The 17878-nt window shown below is 40.7% G+C and overlaps 1 non-coding gene across 1 annotated transcript; it reads left to right on the forward strand.

Moving 5' to 3' along the window:
• Nucleotides 1-13810: 13810 nt before the first annotated feature.
• Nucleotides 13811-13939, forward strand: LOC132224882 (small Cajal body-specific RNA 24). The gene has a single exon (XR_009450753.1). It is a non-coding gene; the product is annotated as a small Cajal body-specific RNA 24 (non-coding RNA).
• Nucleotides 13940-17878: the final 3939 nt, after the last annotated feature.

The raw sequence follows: 17878 nt of genomic DNA on the forward strand, positions 1-17878 counted from the left end.
CTCACAGCTGGCGAGTGCAGTGGCAGTGGCGGAAGCCTGTCCCACCTTCGCGGCAGCACTAAGGATGTCCAACTGTCGGCTTAGGTCTAAGCCATCAGTCAGACATCCCCCGAGGACTCCCGGACTGCGAGAAGGTGCAGGCAGGGCTGAGGGACCCCCCCCCCCCACCCCAAGTGCATGAATTTTATGCATTGGGCCTCTAGTCTATAATAATAAAAGCATAATATGCTAATTAGACTGGACGTCCAACCAGACGTCCTTCTGGACTAAGCTGGGGCTGCAAGGGAAGCCTGGGTCCCGGGTGCCTGCTGGCTGCCAGAGGGAAGCCTGGGTCCCAGGTGCCAGAGGGAAGCCAGTGCCAGTAGCCAGGGGAAGGAAGGCCTACTCTTGCATGAATTTCGTGCATCAGGCCTCTAGTAGTAATAATAAAATAAATAAGCCACTGGGGTGTAATATACAACAAAGATAATACTGTATAGTCAATAATATCTTAATAATTTGTTTGGTGACAGATATTAGACATATCAAGTTGATCACATCATAAGGAAAATAATCACTGTTATACACTTGAAACTAATATAATATTGTATGTCAACTATACTTTAATTTAAAAAACCATAAAATCAGCAAGCAAGCAAAAACATTGCTAAATACACTAATTTAATGATTCCTGTTAAATTTGGCTTTCTGAGTTACGCTCTAGAATTCGGAGACTTTAGAGATCAATCAGGCAAATGGTTCTTCCCATAAAAGACAATCACAATGTGAAACAGTTCTATGTACCAGGTGCTGTTCTACACATTTTATATTGATTCTGACATTTATCTTCACAACCACTCTATGAGGTGAGTATTATTATTATGCCCATTTTATAGACAAGGAAACTGAGGCTCAGAGAGATTCAATAACTTGCCTAAAATGACAGAGAGGAAGTAGGGGGGATTTGGAGTTAAACCTTAGTGGACAAATTTCTTCACTCTCCCCTTCCCTAATTAAAAATTAGAACAGCTCCAATTTTATTCATTTTTATACAATACATATTAAGAAATTTGTCTATTTGTCAATTATACCACAATAAAATTTAAAAAAAATATCAGACAAACCCAGGTGAGGAACATTCTACAAAATTCCTGACCAGTGCTCTTCAGAACTGTTAAAGTCATCAAAAACAAGGAAAGTCTGAGAAACTGTCCCCATTAAGAGGGGCCTAAGGGATATGATAACTAAGCGTAATGTGGTGACCTGGATGAGAACCAGGAACGGAAAAAGGACATTAGAGAAAGACAAAGGAAATCTGAATAAAATATGGACTTTGGTTAATGATCATGATATTGATTCATTAATTATGACAAACATATTCTACTAATGCAAAATGTTCATAATGGGCAAAATGGTTGTGTTGCATATGGGAATTCTACATTTTCTTCGCAATTTTTCTATAATTCTGAAAATATCTTAAAATAAAGTTTATTTTTAAAAAGAAATATATGATTGATTTTTAAAAAACTATTTGAAAAATCACTATTTTAATCTAACCATTGTTTAGGTTTGTGAAGCAACAGAAGTCCCCAATAGTCTCTGGACCTGCCCACAAAGGAGTGGACTGTGCTGGGTTCAAGTCAGAGCTCCTCCCTGACACAGAATTATGTTTCTTCCAGTACATTCAGCTGCTCACAAATGACACAAATTGCTTCGAATATTAGTCCTCCTGTTTTTCTTCCATTTTCTCTCTTTCTATATATAAAAACATACTGCTGATGGGAAACGTAGTTTTACTTTAACCTGCTCCCACTTTTCAAAAGGAAAAGACTTTGTGAGAGTGTTACTAGCTTGAATTTAAGTACCTGATATTACCACAAGCAGTCTGGGACCCAGAGGAATTGGGGATACATAAATCTCAATGCTACCTATAGGAAAACAGCAATTTAAAAAATGATGCTACTTGCCATAAATAGAAGCAAACTATAAAGAAATCAAAGCACAATCATGTGATTAAATTCGCACTTGAAACAGTTGCCTACTCAGTCTTGGGACCTGAAACCTGTCTCTCCTTTTGTTATAAAGGCAATTATAGAAAGATGCTAAAGAAATATTAGCACCAAACTGAGGCGTTCTTTCTTAATAACTAATACTTTCCCCACCCCCCTTTCAGCAACAAAGACAGCCATACTTTTTTAATGGTTCCTTCCAACCTTATAAAGAAATTCTTGGTGCCCCTAACAAATTCAGCAGGCTTCCAAGAATAAATGATTAATTGATTGATGGGGGTGGGGAGGAGCATTAGTCTTAGTCTTCTTAGTCTGAGTCTTCTTCAAAATGACAGGGCAAACCAGTGACTAGGAAGAGAAGAAGAAAACTACAAACAAATTTTATGGAGCTCCAGTGGCGCAATCGGTTAGCGCGCGGTACTTATACAAATAAATTTTATGTTATAAGAACCAAACACTACACCACATGTCTCATGATAACTGTAAACCCAACCCATAATAGGCTGTTCTAGTCGAGAACTGTGACGTGAATGACGCTCTGCATTCTCCAGGACTGTGCCGAAGCTGCTTCAGCATGAACGGGGGGGTACCCCCTCAACCTTCTCAGCTCTCTACGCAGAACCCTGGGCAGCCAACATAGAGCTCGAATGGGTGTTCTTTGATGACAACACACAGCTAGGAGAACTAGGTCTGCAGAAGGTGGCTACCAGACTGGATTCAAACAGGCACCAGTCTCCCGGGGCTCCTCCAGGCCTTCCAACAACTGGGTAATGATTAAAGACCAGCACCACCGCACTCAGACAAAGGAGGTTCTGGGCAAAGACAGTAAAAATACAAATGTGCATATGCATGGGGGTGGGGGGCGGGGGGAATAACAAGAAGACTTTCCACCGAGGACACATAAACTATTCAACGTCTGCTCCGAAGTTTATAAGCCAGGCTGTAAAAGAGCGAAATTCCACATTTTTATTTTTTTTAAACTCTGGTCTTGGTAAAACATATATTTCAGACTACGGTACCAAGTGTGCACATCTGTGAAAAAGAAAAATAACACAGTTGACCAAAAAATGAGTGTGGAATTCACTTTATCAGCGTTTCTAAACACAGCTCTTAAAATAATATCTAAATACAGGCTTTCCATGCCAAAGTGGAGGCAGATGTGCTTTAATATAATATCCTGATGTTTGTCTATTTCCTGATGACCCTTAGACTTCTAGGGTGGGCTTCCATTTTCCCTTTTGAAACAGATGTTGGTAAATGTCTATTCCCAAAACCAAAAATCCCGATCTACAGGGAATCCAACCAGCTTTTTGCTCCTACTCTCAAATTTACATCAGCCAGACCCCATTCTTAGTCACCCGCTAAGTCTGACTATAGACCATAATCAGAAAATAAAGCAGAAATTCTTTGATAATGCAGGAGGAAAGCTTTCATTTCAAGCATTCAAAAAACACTAACCTGAACATAGTACCAGAGACAACCCAAGAAAAGTATAATTTTTTCCTTTATCTTCCCCCAAGCCCATTTTATACAAACAACTATAATAACCGTGCTAACGAAATGTTGCAAAGGGCCTATGAAAGCAGTAATCAGTACGAACGGCTTGCAGCCCCGGCATGAGCATTGTCAGCCTCTACAGGACACTAACATGGCGGTTTATCTCTAAATCACTATTCCTTACATGCGTGAGAATGCTTTGGCTCTCTCCAATAGGCAATCATTTTCCTTTGGACTCTGTTTATAGTCTTGTTAACAGGCTTTTATTTCCTCTGCGCCCCTCTCCTCCCCCAACAACAACTTTTGCAAAAAAGCTAACTTCATGACCCCTGCACAAATATCACAAATTCTAATTATTCAGCTACAAATCAAGGCAATTTTACGATACAGTCTTTATGATGCCTTCTTAGAAAATTATTAATAAATCAAATCCTTTTTTTATAAAAGGCATCGGGAGCCTCATTAAAAAAACCTTTGATCGATCCAAGAATTTTTGACAATGCAGATAATCATCTTTTAACGGATTTGTTTTGTAAGTTCAGACCTTTAGCAATGACTGAGTTTTAAAAGGGCACACCTATAATTATTGCTCATCAAGATATCATGCCTCTTGTTTCCTTTTAAAGTAAGCTTTATGGACAGCAAAAAAATACGTTGAGATTTTCAAATAGCAGAACATGACCAAAAGATAACTATGAGAAAAATTGAGTTTTAAAATTATAATTTTGAAAAAAATATTATTTTGTTTTAGTCTGTTAAACTTTGATTACAGAAAGAGAAACTATAGCTTGTTCTTAGAGGTTAATTTCATACCTTTTTAAAAAAAATTTACTAAACCAGGAGTGCCATAAGTTCTGGTCCTTTATTTAACCAGGGCTTTGCACTTGCTAGAAAACAAAATAAAACAAAAGAAAAACAACTAAAAACTAATTCAGGAGTCACAAGAGAGTAAAATTTTACTAACCAAAGAATATGATAGGGAGAAATTATCATTTTACGGGTAAAAACAAATTCATGATCTTCTCAAAAAATGTAGAACCTAGAATTACCATGACCCAGCAGTGTCTTTCTGCACACACCCAAAAGAACTGAAAGCTGGGGCTTGACTGGATACTTGTGCGCCAATGTCCACGGGCATAGAATTCAAAACACCAAAAGGTAGAAACCACCCAAAGGTCCATTGACAGATGAATGGATGTTTAAAATGTGGTATATACATTTCCATATTACTCAGCCTTTAAAAGGGAAACAAAATTGTGACACCCTACAACTTGGATAAACCTTAAAAAATTATACCCACAAAATAAGTCAGAACCAAAATGACAAATACTATATGATCCCACTTATATGTGGTACCTCGAGTAGTCAAATTCATAGACATGCAAAGCAGAACAGTAGTTGCCAGGAGCTGGGGAAGCAGGGACTGGGGAGTTACTGTTTAATGGGCATGGAGCTTCAGTGTTACAAGATGAAAAGAGTTCTGATGGGTGGTGGTGAGGGCTGCGCAACAATGTGAATGTACCTACAGCCACTGAACTGCACACCTAAAAATGGCTGAAAAGGTAAATTTTATGTTATATACAGGGTGCCCCCAAAATGTATACACACTCTGAATAATTATAAAGGCAGTAGTTATTAAAATACATTTCATTTTCAAAATGTAATATAATCTACAGATATAGTGTATATACATTTTGGCGGACACTCTGTATATTTTACCACAATAAAAGTCTGTAGCATTATGAGCTATGTTGATCACCAGTGATTTTTAAACTAGAACTAGATTATCAAGGAAACCCAGATCCCCAAAAAGCATGCTGAGTGGTCAGCACAGTGTTACCCAGAGGTCCACTGACAGATGAATGGACAACAAACTGTCAACCCCCAGCAGACCTTTCCTGATAAACAAGACACGGGTACTGCCTTATGGCTTTGGAATAGGCAGCACAGGGAATGGGTTTATTTTATACTAGAGGCCCAATGCACACAATTCATGAAAGAGTAGGCCTTTCTTCCCCTGGCTGCTGGCACCGGCTTCTCTCTGGCACCCAGGACCCAAGCTTCCCTCTCAGCCCTGGCTTTGTCTGGAAGGTCATCCGGAAGGATGTCTGGAAGGACATCCGGTCTAATTAGCATATTGTGCTTTTATTATTATAGATTTCATCCTGGTCCCTTTCTTTCCAGAGGCTGTTCCACAAATGGTTACTTCTTGGTAGCATTTGAATAAACTTCATGTTGTCACCATATTTTGTTTTATTTTACTACATTGTCTTCAAAAACAGAAGACAAGGAAAAAGGGAAAAGAAAGCCTTTGAGGGAGATCAAATAATGAGGAGTTTAGAAAATAGAGGACTGAACACTTTTTATGGACATGAAAGTTAACTCAGAGGAGAGCTAGATTTTAATAAAGTGTTAGATATAATTGTCAGGTGAGGGATAGGAACTTACGTGCACATGTAAGTAAGAGACAAGGTCATCTGCACATTTAACTCCAAAAGTCCAGTGTATATTTATTTAATGCTGCATAAGAAAACTTAATCAAGAACTTACATTCTGGGAAAAAGAAAAATGCCAGGTTATCATAGTCTCATACACAAAAGATGCGAATTTATTAAGCTGAATATGTTGTTAAAGTTGAAAATGTTACCTAAACACCTCCGATTAAATAAGAGTGTTTCTCATAAATATAATATCAATAGATCAATACTTAATTTAAAATAATAAAAAAATAAGTTTTAAGGCAGCATAGCACATAGAAAATATATTTTAATATAAATAGTATACACTTAGACATAGGAATATGATTTTGCAAAGTATCTAGAGGCAATGTGGATAAATGTTAGAAAAAATAATCTCTAGTCCAATAAAATACTATGTAGTTGAAAACAGAGAGAGATAATTTGCAGTAGATGCTGATTTTACACCCCCAGGGATAGAGAGAAATGAGACAGACTATGTAAGTGGTATAGGTCTCATGATGCTAAATGAATAAACACCTTACCATTTACAGCTCATTGTTTAGCATCAAAGTCCCAAGTTATATGAAGAACAATTGTTGTTGTTGTTGTTAATCCTCACCCAAGGATACTTTTCTATTGATTTTTAGAGAGAGTAGAAGGGAGGGGAACAGACACACAGAGAGAAATATCAATGTGAGAGAGATACATCTATTGATTGCATCCTGCATGAGCCCCCACCAGGGCCAGGGATCGAGCCCGCAACTAAGGTATGGGTTCTTGACTGGATTGAACCAGCGACCCTTCAGTCTACAGGCAGAAGCTCTATCCACTAAGCCAAACCAGCTAGGACAGTATGAAGAACAATCTTAAGCCAGCGAGCACAAAAATAAACCTAAATAAAATCTGTATGTAATTATATTAAGTTTCACATTGATGAGAGCTACCTAAGAAATCCTAGCTTTTAATAAGTAAATCAGAAAATACAACTGGTATAAAATATACACAATACAAATAAGTACATGCACAGAATGAGTGATGTTTTTTAAAAACCTTATATGCTAGGTTCAGTAATTTTTAAATGTCTTTAAAAATAAAATTGAAGGGTAACTTGAAGTATATTACAGAGTTATAAAAATTGCAACAGTAACAAAAAATCCTTAGTTCCTAAAGTTCAGAAAAGACATCACTGGAAAGAAATCACAGTCTCTATAAAAGCATCAATTTTTAAAGAATTATCCATTTTTTTATTTGGTATGGAAATACATGAATGTCGATAATTGGAAAATTCTATTTTTTTAAATCCTCACCCAAGGATATTTTTCCATTGATTTTTAGAGAGAGTGGGAGAGGGAAAGACAGAGAGAAATATTGATGTGAGAGAAACAAATTCTTGATTAAAGGCAACTGTGTGGCTCATATATTTTTAAAAGCGTAAGAAATATGGAAGCTGTGGAAACTACCTCAAATGAAAATTTTAGTTTAAAGCAATTAATTTGAAGAAAAGTAATTTCAAAATCCCAAATAATAGCAGAACAATATCAAGCATTTATTAAAACAAATTGCTCCAGATAAAATACAATTGCTTCTCTAGGCAAAATGATAAAGTTTGTTTAGGAAATAACACAGAATTATATTGGGGGGAGAATTAATAAAGCATATGATATAGTATTTAATAAGGTGCTATCTGAAACAAATTTAAATTGGCATGAAAATAAACATCGTCAAATAAATTAAATATTGGCTAAACTATTTTAAACAAAGGAAATGGATAAATGGCCCAGTATCCAACTGAGACAAGATATTTGGCAGAGATCTAGTCTCTCTGGTCTCAATAAAAATTTTATTAATAACTTGGAATAGAAAATGAGCATTAGGTTATTAATATTGGTAGAGGTTTTATTTTGAATAGGCAAAGGTTGTGCTCAAATACACGAAGATCTGAAAGAATTGGATCTAAAGCCAGAAAATAAGTTAGCATCAGCTTAGAAAAATGCAAGCTACCATTGCCTGAGAAAAAGAATTTGAAACTAATTTAATTCCATGAGAAAACATGGCAATCGTAATGCCAAAGAGACTCTCCAAGGAATAATAGACAGAATGCTAAGTAACTACTTTAAAAGGATAGGAAATAAAAGCAGGCCAAAGTCTCCCCAGTGCCATGTGCATTTCCTACGCGGGGCAGTCTGCCATAAGTGGACGGCAATGATTCGCTAAGGTGAGGCTGACAGGCCTTACCTAACTATGCCACCTGACCACTTCCATCACAGACAGTGGGAAGAGGAACGGTGAAGTATGTGGCAGAATCCCACGCTTGCTCAACCCTGCCTCTCACCGGCATCTGAGTTTTTTGCTTTGAGGTAGACTAGAAAAATGAGAATCAATCCTATAACATGGGGTTGATGGAGCCCCAGGCTGGGAGCCAGCAAATCTTCCCCTGACCAGCCTCTTTTTCCTCCTTTGTGCAGCAAAGAGGGTGAATATACCTGCCACGCCTAACATCCTCCAGCTCTGAGTGTTCACGGTTGTTACTCAGGTCTTCAGAAAATCAGTTGCATTTGGAACCAAGAGCCTGTGGTAAACTTGTAGACTATAATACTCGGATAGAAGAGGCTGAAGATCTAAATGAAAAAAAAGTTGTAAACTCTCTGGGTTCTTATTAATAACTAGAGGCCCAGTGCACAAAATATGTGCAAGAGTAAGCCTTCCTTCCCCCGGCTGCCGGCACCAGCTTCCCTCTGGCACCTGGGACCAGGCTTCCCTCTGGCTGCCAGCAGGCACCTGGGACCCGGGCTTCCTTGACAGCCCCAGCTTCGTCCAGAAGGTCACCCAGAAGGACGTCCAGAAGGACGTCTGGTCTAATTAGCATATTATGCTTTTATTATTATACATTAATATGTATTGAGTGTTTCCTATTGCTAGGCACTGTGCTAAGTACTTTACATGGATTATCGCATTTAATGCTTAGAAGAATTCTCCAACGTAAGTATTATCTCCCTTTTATAGACTACCACTCTGAGTCTCAGAGAGGTTAAATTCTTAACCAGAGTTATACAACTAGTGAATGGTAACATTCCCGGGCAAAGTCTTCACCAGTCTTTGGTAAACTGAGAAAATTAAGGATAATAGCATTCAATAAGGATCTGAATAAATAAAATGACAACTGGTGCACAGGCTCATGCGCACTGTCTTTCAGGAGACAGCACAATGAGGGAAACGACATAGCATCTGCTGAGCACTGCTCCGTGCCAGGCACGGTACTAGACACTTTACAAATACCCCCTTCAGTCCCCACAATAACACTCTGAGATGGATGTTCTTATCTTCTTGTGAGAGGTGAGCACACAGAAGACAGCTTCGCATTGAGGTGTCCACACTTGGACAGTGGTCCCCAGAAATCTGGCAAGTGTGGGACTCAGTCTGAGGGAAGACGAGGCCCCATTCGGGAAGAAACCTAAAAGGATGGGCTGCAGTGTCCCAGTCCCTCTGGCCAAGTTAGGAGGCATGAGGTAGACTTGAGGTAGACTATTTAGCTCGACAGACTTCAATTTCCTACCATCTTCCTGTCTGCACCCCAGCCTCCCTCTTTTTTTTCAAAAGTATATTTTATTGATTTTTTACAGAGAGGAAGGGAGAGGGATAGAGAGTTAGAAACATTGATGAGAGAGATCAACTGCCTCCTGCACACTCCCTACTGGCGACGTGCCCGCAACCAAGGTACACGCCCTTGACTGGAATCGAACCTGGGACCCTTCAGTCCGCAGGCCGACGCTCTATCCACTGAGCCAAACTGATTAGGGCACCCCAGCCTCCCTTTTGGGAGCGTCTCCATTTGTGTGGTCTTGGTGAGAAGGGAAACTGCCACTACTGCACCCACCACGGATGCCAAGGAGGCCCAGCCCTCTCTCTCCCCCACTCTGTGCAGCCTCCTTGGGGAGGCCCTTCAGGTAGGCTGAGCCAAGTGAATGTTCTCTCCCAGGAACCCAGATCCTGAAAATGTGGGGGAAAGACAGGATGTGTGGGAGTCACACTTTTCACACCTGTGTAGGTGCTGTGCAGAGCAGCCTGATCCCTACATGGGACCTGAGATGGGACAGTGCTGATGCCTGATCTTAAGGAGACTTTGGTTGCTTCCCATTCTAAGTTTGTTTTTTAGCATTCCACTGGTTTAGGGAGCCCCAAGTATCCTTCCTACAAATTCCCCTTTTGTTTAAAATAAACAGAGCCTGTTTCTGTTGCTAGCAACCAAGGAGCCTAAACGCTACAGGCTGTGGGTAAAAAAAAAAGTAAATTCCCAGAGCACTTAAAAACCATTCTTATCAGAGCCCTCTCAGTGACAGTGTCTGCCCTCCGGCTTCCCACGCACTGAAGGACCACTGCCTGATCTGTGGCTGAACGTCAATCCCATTCACTCTCACACCCCCACTTCCTCAAACCCCTTCTCCCAACCCCACCAGCTTTAAACCAAAGGTGTACAAAGGTGCAATATAACAACCAAGTTCTGTGATTTGTGCTGTTTGTCATTTTGATATCCGACCCCCTTGAAAGGAAACACTTTGGTGACGAGGTAATAAAAACAAATGCTTGAAGAACTGTTGTAGATACTGGATGTACTGATAAGGAAAAAAAGAGATAATGCTTTTAAAATCAGGTCCATAATTGTCCTGTATGAAAGGTGATTGCTCACTAATGAGTTAAGTCATTAAGCTTCCCCTTCCTTTACTACATCCTTACACACGCGCGCGCGCGCGCGCGCACACACACACACACACACAAATACATTCACACACAACAACGTACTTTGCATTACTTTTCACTCAGATCAAAAGAGAAAGGCAAAGCCACCCCTGTATGCTAACAGTAAAAAAGCTTTTCTCAATAGAATGAACAAAAGTCCACTCAAAAAGCTTCACACTCTGAGCTTCTATTATCTGGGTGTCGGAAAAAAACCCTCCTGAGGCTACTCTGAGCTCTCTTCACAGAAGGCTCCACCCAAATGGAGATGCTGGACAAAAGCTCTGCCTTGAAGAGGGACTGGGGACCCCAGGGAGAAGCTGGAGCCGAAACTCTGCGGCAGGTCCTGAAGTCAGCAGGAAGAGGGCCAGGCCACCCCGCAGGAGGGCCTCCGAGGGAAGGCCCCCAGCCGCCATCCCGGGCAGCCACCCACTGGGCCGTCCCCAGGTAAGGCGGTGTGCTGCCTACAGTCTGTGACCCAGAGAGAAGAGGGGGGGAGGACGCGTTCCAAGACAAAATCCAGGAAAGAAGCAATCTACAGGAGAGTTCCCTGAGAGAATGTGGAGGAAGAAATAGAACACAATTTCTTCTGAAAGTTTTATTTCTAGGAATGTTGTCAGAGCATGGGCCCATGAAGAATTATAACTGGATTTTCTCTGACTGATTTTCTATGGGTTCTAATATATGCCAGTAGAAAAATGCTTGTATAAACAGAACAGAATAGCATTTTATTCTACAATGAACCAGCCCATTGGAATAAAATAAAATTTAAAAAAAACACCCACCTTCTCTTAATTGCCTATTTGCACTAAGCACATTTTTGCCCTCATTTTGTCTGGCTGCAAGCCAGGATCTTTGCAAACTACCTCACTCCCATTCGTCTTCATAACACTTATTCGCAACTACTATATTGCAGACTCCTCGAAAATCTAGTAGAACCCAAAGTCAATGGGAGGTTCTCCTGCCCTTTGGAGACCCCTCCCCCCCCCCAAAAAAAAAAAAATCTTGTCTCAAATCTCGATTCCATAACCTGGGGCAGTCCAGACTCCACCCCCAAGATTTCTACAAAGCCCCTTAAGGCCCTAGCTCAGCATGGCCTCCTGCAGGCTGGCTCCACGCTGGTCTGCCTCTATGTGAATCCCAGGCCGCCTTCCGCCCACTCTGAGCAGGAGCCAGGCAGCATCACTGAAGGTGTTGAGAGGCAGTTGGAGGGGGCATTTCCACCTCAGAAATTCACATGGAAACTGACACTGCAGTTCTTAAGTATGCTTTCAGCCCCTGTAACTCTAGGGGCCCAGGGTCCTTCACACCCAGCAGGTAGGCCTCTGGGTCTTATTCTTTCCTTCCCTGCCCATCCAGCGTCACTTCTCTCTTGCCTTCCTGGATGAAACATTGGCACTGCCTGCTCCCCAGCCTCGCATCATCTCTTCTGTCCGTAATTGTTATTATCAATATCATGGCACCTTTTCCTAACGAAGGAAGCTACCTTGTGAAGAGGAATTTGGGTGCCAGCCATTAAGATAATAAAATTTTGTTTCCCTTGTTAGAGGAAAGAAATGAGGGTAGACATTATTGGACAAAGGAAGGGAGCTGGTGGCAGGCAGTTGGGGAACTTCTGCTTACCATCCCAGATGTAAGCCAGAGTGTGGCCCATCAGCCAAGGCTGACAGGACTTTCAATGAGCTCAGACCCTCAAGTGTCTCCCTGACTCAGCGCGACCATCCAAAGCTGTGACCTTGTGCCCAATGCGCTGTGGATGCTTTTTATTTTTTAGTTAAGATACAAGTGTCCCAGATCTCTTTCTCTACCTATTTTTTTAATAAATATATTTTTATTGATTTCAGAGAAGAAAGGAGAGGGAGAGAGATAGAAACATCAATGATGAGGGAGAATTATTAATCAGCTGCCTCCTGCATGCCCCCCACTGGGGATCGAGCCCACAACCCAGGCATGTGCCCTTCACTGGAATCAAACCCGGGACCCTTCAGTCCACAGGCCAACACTCTATCCGCCGGGCCAAACCAGCTAGGGTTCTCTACCTACTTTAATCTGGTTTTCTATGCAGTTTGACACAAGTTGTTGTTCTCCTAATACTGCAAACCTCCTGATTTAATGTCATCATGAATCAAAATGTACCAGGCATTGTGGAAAGGGTTTGTCAGAAACTGGAAAGGTGGTAACTATCTGTTGAGAGAGAGAGAGAGAGAGAGAGAGAGAGAGAGAGAGAGAGAGAGAGAGAGAGAGAGAGAAGCAAGGGGGGGAAACACCTCAACAGAAAACAATGCCCTTGAAACAATAGCATCCAAGCTCCAAATAACAGTGCACTGCCTTCTAATTTCAATTTGGTGTGTGCAGAATTCTTTTTTTTCCAATGCCAAATCCTGCATGAAACATGCAATAAAAATTACTGCCTGAAACATGGTGATAGCACTTAATCCTCTGGCAATACATTAGAAAGGCTTTCAACTTTAAACTGTGGACTGCCACACGGCTGCTCTGCTCGTGAAATTACTTATTCATGCCTTGGTTTCTAAAGTCCTTTTTTATGTGCTTTCTATCAGCCAATAATGGGCTGGAGCACTTATGTTCTCAGTCTGACAGATTCCACGTGATGAGTCTGGAAGTTCGATGCCTGGCACAGAGTTGCTGCTAGGAGAGAGCCATGTGGTCTGCCTGGGTGGGTTAAAGCCTCGGGAAGCTGCAAGGACCCTCGGTGACCAGAAGGACACACGGAGGGAGGCCTGGAGTGAAAGCTGATGAGAGAGGAAGGCGATATTAGAGCACTCAGAAACTTCCGGCAACTGTGCCCTGACCATCTAGGGCGGCGTGTACAGAAAGGGAGAAGAAAGCTCACAGGACAGGATACATTTCTTCATAAACCAAATGTCAGTGATCATTAATTAGTGCAATATGTGCAACCACAGGGCTGACTTCCCTTTTTTGAATATGAAAAAGGTGCGGAGAGGATATCGATTTGCTGAGCAAATTAAAAGTGGAAGCAGATTACAAAGGAAAAATATTTTAAGAGACCAAATTGATTTGAGGCACTTTAATATGTATTTATTTACAAGCAGTTTATCTCTAAGGAAAGGTAAGGCCACGGTGGGGAGAGAAGCTTATTAAGATCATTCTAAGTGGACATTTACTATATTCAGTTTCTTCTTAAGGTGAAGAAAACTCTTTGTAAATGTCCTAGAGAAATATAGTAGCTTTCTGTTCACATTTTGCAAGTAAAAAGGGTGAATCGTTCCACTACTGACATATTTAAAAAAAAAATCATTCTAATCCACTCATTAAAGTTGAACGGCTGGTATGTAATTCTTGAGTAGCTTAACCCTTCCCTGATTTTTCTGACTTGGTTAATTCCCACTATTAAGAATTCTTATAATACCACAGAACCTCTTTCTCAGCACTTATCACAATGAAGTTTTACTCAACTTTGTGTGTATGTGGGCTTTTTCCCTTCTACTGGTCCCTTCAGAGAGACTAACACTTTCTACTGAAGAATGCTATGAATGCTATAATGTTAAATATATTTAAAATATTTTAATTCAGACTTTCCATTAAATATTGGTTATAATGAAATGACAGTAAATGGTGTAGTAAGTCAACAAAACAATAATAATTATATATTAAAATAAAAATGTCATTCTGGTACTATATTGGCAATCATGGACAATGTTAACATCCCTTTGCCTTTATTAATGTTAAAATATTTTTTGAATAGTGAAGCTCAAACATCCCTAACAGTATGGTTATGTAAATGTAAATATCCTAAAGCATAATCCAGTGAGCTATATTCTCACCAGAATCAAGCCAGACTTAAATTCTTTGATCTTCGTTGCCATTATACATTAGAAGCCCCGTGCACGAAATTCATGAACAGGTAGGGTCCTTAGGCCTGGCCGGCAATCAGGGCCGATTGGGGCCTTCCGGCTGCCAGCCGGGGCCTTCCTTCATTCCGCGCTGCCCCCTGGTAGTCAGTGCACATCATAGCGAGCAATAGACCTGTCGGTATCCCGGTCAAACTCCCGAGGGGACACTTTGCAGATTAGCCATATATATTGCTTTTTTCTTTCTTGATTATTCTGTGCAAATAGGTCGCCTTTCCACCATCCAATACCTCAATTCTCCTGCAGATTGTTTTGCTTCAGCCCATTGGCCTTTCTACTACTGATTATTCCAAGCCTGGTCCCACCTCAGAGTGTTGGCATTTGCTGTTCCCAAACCTTTGCAGACCTTGTTCCTTCTCTTCCTTCTGGTCACTCGAGAGAGGGCTTTCGTGACCATACTCACCATCCCCACGCCCAGTACTCTCTAGCACATTACCTTACTGCGTTTGCTTACTGGCACTTGTCCCTGCCTAAAATTACCTTCTTTGTGGGCTCATTGGTTCGTAGACTTGTCTGTTTTAGGTTTCCTCACAAGAACACAAGGTCCTTGAGAGCAAGGAACTATATCAATCTTTTCATGTTTATAGCCCCAATGCCTAGCATGGTGCCTGTTATATAGTAGGCACGTCATAAATATTTCCTAAATGAATGAATGAGCAAAAAGCTAGATGAGGGAGATAACGAACCATCTTTGCTACATAATATCTAAGAGTTTGATAACATATTCTTGGATGAGGTGACATAATAGCATATGCACTTGGTTATTAACCTGTCTAACGTCAGCTGAGTCGCCCAGCTGTCCAGGTATTTAACAGCTGAGGCCAGCATGCACGGTGCACTTCAGCATGTGCACACGTCTTTATTTGGTTCCCACAACCATCCGCTAAGTAGGCAGGGCAAGGACAGAGGCAGAATCACTCGTGTTCTCACATATGAAGACACTGAGTTCGGGGAGATTAAATTGCTTTCCCAAGCCAAGCCCCTATTAGGCCACAGGCCTGGGTCTCCAGCCCAGTCTTGTTGAGCTTCCCTGCTACACCACCGGTGTCTGTCCAGTTTGCAAAAAACTATTCATTTATTTAGTTCTTCTTTTAAGAAACTTAAATTGAGCACCCACTTTTGACTGTTAAGGACTCTTTGGGCTAGTGTATTAGTTGGATGGGCCTCCAGGAAATATGACTTTGTAGCTCTTCCTGAAAGGGCAGATAGGATTTCAATAGAAAAAAAAAGAGAGAGACAACATGCTAGGAAAAGGGAACAAAATGAAACAAGAAAATGTGATGCATTTTCGAGAAACAGGTAAGGAGTTAATTGAAGGAAGTATTTGAATGGAGAGAAAACATTGAGGTCGGACTGGAATTGATGTCAAATGGCAATTGCTGTTTGGTGCTTTTCACATATCAGAATGGGTTCTTTTGAGTCCTATAAAATGTGAAGCCAGTTGCCATAGAAATACAGTAATCATTGCCATAAAGGAAGCCAGGCTCCTGTGCCGGTAGTGGGGGTAAGAAAATGGTATCCTGGAGCCCCAAAGTTCAGATTAAGAGAGTTCTGTGGCCAAAGTTATTCATTTTTAAACTTTGAAATTCTATGAATTAAATGCTTGGTATAAAATTTACTTCTGGTATAAAATTCTTTTTGCATCCACATAATCTTTAATTTTACAACCCATGAAGGTAGAAAGTCAGAGAAATATTTAAATTTACTCGAAAAAAAATTATTTCCATGATTTTTACTTTGTTAGTAAGACTCAAGCTGTATGTCTAAATAGCTCTATAGCAACACAGAGATGTCACAGAAACATCTCACACACACACACACACGCCCCACACGGCACCACTACTTTCGCTGGTGTATGAAAACACACTTTAGGCTTTGACAGCATTTTCCTTACATCTTGAAATAAATTCAAATTCACTCCTTAAACAGAATCTAATCATTTTAATAGCAAACTTGAGTTAATTAGCCGTGTAATTCATTTACTTTATAGTGGAACATTTGCAAGATGATCTAAGAAATCGGTGGTTGAGAGCTTTTTAATCTTAGAGATGTGGCTTTCAAAGAGTGCGTGTATGTATATTTTCATAAGTGACATCACATTTGCATGTAGACATTCCTTGGTGCTTTGTTAAATATCAGTGATTGGCCTATTTGATTCTGGATAAAATTTTCTTATTATTGTGGTTATCAGGAGTGTAGACTATGGAGTCAGACAAAATGAACTCAGATCCCAGGTCTGTCACATACTATGTGGTCTGGGGAAATAATAATTGCCTACTTCATTGGGTTGCTGTCAGAATGAACTGAAATCCATGTACAGTGTTTTGACAATATCTCGCACATATGAGCCACTTAGTAATTATACACATTAATAATAATAATAATAATTACCTTAAAAAACAAAATGATCACTTCTTGAATGATCACTACTATGTTCTAGTTGCCTTCAATACATTATTTCTAATCTCTATGGGTTAGATAATAGTATCCCATTTTACAAATGAGAAAAACAAATGAGACACAGAAATTAATCAACTTACCAAAATTGCTCCAATGGTAAATGGCGGAGCTGAGTTTGGACCATACTTGACCCACTTTGTTCTTTTTTTAAATTTACCCTGCTATCTCTAAAATACCATGATGTACCTCAGATGCCTCAGTAAGGCTTTCTTTCCTTTTGTTTCAAATAATGGCTCATAAATTATATGACATAAAAAAAGTTCAAATAATGTACCATTTACTGAATGGAACTTAAGAGATATAACAAAGGAATTAAGTAAAATAATATTATGCAAGATAAAGCTTGTTCAAGTAAGCAAACAAAAAGACAAAAATAATTCTTCCTTGATGGGCCATCTGGTAGTCATTTATACCTGACTCTGGTATAAGTAAAAGAGAAAATGGATCCCTTAAATTATTTGTATACTACTAGTATCACTATACTAGAGACCCGGTACACAAAAATTTGTGCACTTGGCGGGGGGTTGCGGGGGTATCCCTCAGCCCGGCCTCTGCCCTCTCACAGTCTGGGACCCCTCGAGGGATGACCACCTGCTGGTTTAGGCCTGCTCCCTGGGGGATTGGGCCTAAGCTGGCAGTCAGACATCCCTCTGGCAGCCCAGGAGTCCTCGGGGGATGTCCATTTGCCAGTGGAGAGCAGGCCTAAGCTGCAGTCTGACATCCTTAGTACTGCTGAGGAGGCAGGAGAGGCTCCCACCACCACCGCTGTACTGGCAGCCTTCAGCCTGGCTTATGGCTGAGCAGTGCTTTCCATGTGGGAGCGCACTGACCACCAGGGGGCAGCTCCTGC

Source organism: Myotis daubentonii, chromosome 1 (assembly GCF_963259705.1).
Source record: "Myotis daubentonii chromosome 1, mMyoDau2.1, whole genome shotgun sequence".
Classification (NCBI taxonomy): Eukaryota; Metazoa; Chordata; class Mammalia; order Chiroptera; family Vespertilionidae; genus Myotis; species Myotis daubentonii.